At 41.1% G+C, this 3,347-nt stretch overlaps 1 pseudogene; it reads left to right on the forward strand.

Annotated features, from left to right (window-relative positions):
* The first annotated feature begins 1,904 nt into the window (after nt 1-1,904).
* Nucleotides 1,905-2,950, forward strand: LOC102837111 (annotated as a pseudogene).
* The last annotated feature ends 397 nt before the right edge of the window (nt 2,951-3,347 follow it).

A 3,347-nucleotide genomic window follows, 5' to 3' on the forward strand; every position in this document is an offset into this window, starting at 1 on the left:
AACCTTGCTTGCTGAAAGTGAAGAGAACTTAGAGTTGAATAGACATGGCAAAAGCCAAGGTAACTGATGAAGTAGCCAATGGAACCTGATATAGCCATCTTGAAATGTGCAACCCCAGGGAATCTCCCACTTTTCAGGTGGTAGGCCACTTGGAGGTTGTAAGCCTTGGGAAAGAGCTATATACAATAACCCCACTAGGGCAAGCTCTGATCCATATCTGCAAAGTCCACCCTGGCCCTGGATTGGCTCACACTAGGAAAGGGGATTGAATGGACACATGGGGAAAAGAAAAAAAAAGGAAGTGGGTGATCTGTGTGGGTACTCCAGATACAGTGTGGCCAATTTGAACTTCCTCAGGTGGCTATATAGGCAAGAAGCCAGTAGGTGGTGGTGCACACTGCCTACTGGTGATGAGAAAGCCATTGACTTTCAGTTTTTATTGTTTTTTTTTTTTTTTTTTTCCTGTGTGAGCTGTGTTTTGTTGTTTTGTTGTTTCTTTGTGTTCCTTCTTCTTGCATCATACAACAGAAGATAGCAACTGTGGCCATACAACCAAGCTACAGCTGTACCATCTACAGTCCTACCACTTGGGCAAGAACCAATACAAGCTACTATACACCAGAGCAGCTACTACAACCAACATCTGCTAAAACCACTCTGAGCTGAACTGTATGAATAGTGGACAGAGAAGTTCATCACCTGATCTCACTCACCAGGAGGTAATTGGTGAGTGCCTAAGAATATACCAACATACATTCATCAACTTAATACAATATAACACAACACCACCACAATGCATAAAATGTAGCAGAAAATTTCTGTTCACATACAAAAACAAGACAGAGTAGCTCAAACAACCAACTAAGCGGAAGAGCTAGAAAATGCTTTTGAGGAAGAAGAGGCACTGGAACTACCTGAAAAAGCATAAAGGAGAATGACATTGAGGTATATCCAAATGTTTCACAGACAGGTCAAGGAAAACAAGGGAGAATTCAGAAATCAAACACAATAGATACAGCATTGGAGACAATACAAAACCTACAAACAGAGGTCCAGATGATCAATACTAAAATATCAGAAATAGACAATACACTAAAAGGGCAAAGGGGTAGAATTGAATCAATGGAAGCCAGAATTAGTGAGCTTAAAGATAAATCTCTCAATACTAGTAAGATAAAAGAATAATCAGGAAAAGAAAAAAAAAAGAATGAAACAAATTTAAAGAAAGTCTAAGATTCATATAGGGCACCATGAAGAGGAATAATTTATGGGTGACTGGAATTCTAAAACAGGGAGAGATAACGAAAACCACAGAAAAGACAGTCAAAGAGCTTCTGGAAGAAAATGGTCCTAACATCATGAAAGACGAAAAGTTAAGCATTCAAGAAGCTGAATGAACCCCAGCCAAGATAGACCCCAGAATAAAATCACCAAGACATATCATAATCAAACTCTCCAAAATCAAAGATAAGGAAAGAATTCTGCAAGCAACTTGGGAAAAATGAAATATTACCTACAAAGGAAAACCAATAAGATCAAGCTCTGATTTTTCAGCAGAAACCATTCAGGCAAGAAGGCAATGGGGAGACATACAAAACTCTGAAAGAAAAATACTGCCAACTAAGAATCATATACAAAGTTGTCCATCAGATGTTGTTGTTGTTAAGTGCTGTCAAGTCGGTTCTGACACATAGTTATCTTGTACAGGGTTTCAGATAAGCAGCTGGTGGGCTTGAACTTCTGACTTTGTGGTTCACAGTCTAAGAATATTTCAGAATAAATTGAAAGTGAAGAGGACTCGAAGCACTTGTTGATGAAGATTAGAGACTACAGCCTTCCTTATGGATTGAACTTTAATATAAAGAAAAGAAAAATCTCTCCTGGCATGGGCATCAGCACTGAACATGGCTGTCACTTCCCTTGTGGCTACATCTGCTGCTCGGCTACTCTCGCTGGCGAAGAGCTGCCGCCCCTGCCATTGCTCCCTCCACCTTTCTGTAGTACGAAATGAAACTGTGGTTATTTCTGGAAGGAAACTTGTTCAGCAGCTTAAGCAAGACGTTCACCAGGAGGTGAAACAGTGGGTGGCATTGAGCAACAAATGGCCACACCTGAGCGTGGTCCTGATGGGAGAGAATCCTGCAAGTTACTCTTACGTCCTCAACAAAACCAGGGCTGCTGCAGATATGGGAATCATCAGTGAAATGATTTTAAAACCAGCTTGAATTTCTGAGGAAGAACTGTCGAATTTAATCATTAAACTCAACAACAATGACAATGTAGATTGCCTCCTGTTTCAGCTTCCTCATCCAGAGCACATCGACGAGAGAAAGGTCTGCAATGCTGTTTCTCCAGACAAGAATGATGGCTTTCATGTAATTAATGTGGGGAGAATGTGTTTGGACCAGTATTCCGTGTTACCTGCAACTCCATGGGGTGTGTGGGAGATAATGAGCAAACAGGAATTCTAGCCCTGAGGAAGAATGTGGTGGTTGTTGGACGGTCAAAAAATGTTGGGATGCCTATTGCAATGTTGCTGCACACAGCTGGGGCACAAGAACGTCCTGTAGGTGATGCCACTGTTACAATATCTCACTGGTACACTCCTAAAGAACAGTTGAAGAAACATACAATTCTTGCAGGTATTGTGGTGTCTGCTGTAGGCATTCCCAATCTGATTACTGCAGTTATGATCCAGGAAGGCGCAGCTGTCATTGATGTGGGAATAAATAGAGTTCAAGATCCCATGACTGCTAAACCCAAGTTGGTTGGGGATGTGGATTTAAAAGGAGTCGGGAAGAAAGCCGGGTACATCACTCTGGTTCCTGGAGGCATTGACAGTGGCTATGCTAATGAAGATACCATCATTGTTGAAAAAAACCCCACAAAACTGCTGAAGCCTGAAGAGCGAGAAATGAAGTCTAAAGAGCGTGGAGTAGTGTCCAATTAACTGTTGTATTATCTGGGTGATCAGTAGCACTCCAAGCCAGTTCAAGAAACAAAACAGGCTAATAGAATTGCAATACTCTATTTATTCTTCTGAAATGGTTTTAAATGATGCTTTGTATTTATTGAAAACTGATTTGGGTAGATGTTGGTACACATAACTTTGCAGTACCTCACAGGTGAGCACTCTGGTGTTATGCTGGTTCTTAGGATCTAGCCAAGAGCAGCCATTAACCAAGTGATTAACATGGGAATTTGTGAGAATGGATGTTGAACTTTGTCAAGCCACTTCAATTGTTAAAATTGGCCTTTTCTAGGATTGCATTTCCCAACTGCTGCTCCAATAAGACACCACTTGTCTGTCAGTTTGTTGTACTGTGGTGGCTTATAAGTTGCTGTGA

This window comes from Chrysochloris asiatica, unplaced genomic scaffold, assembly GCF_000296735.1.
Source record: "Chrysochloris asiatica unplaced genomic scaffold, ChrAsi1.0 scaffold00002, whole genome shotgun sequence".
NCBI classification, from domain to species: domain Eukaryota; kingdom Metazoa; phylum Chordata; class Mammalia; order Afrosoricida; family Chrysochloridae; genus Chrysochloris; species Chrysochloris asiatica.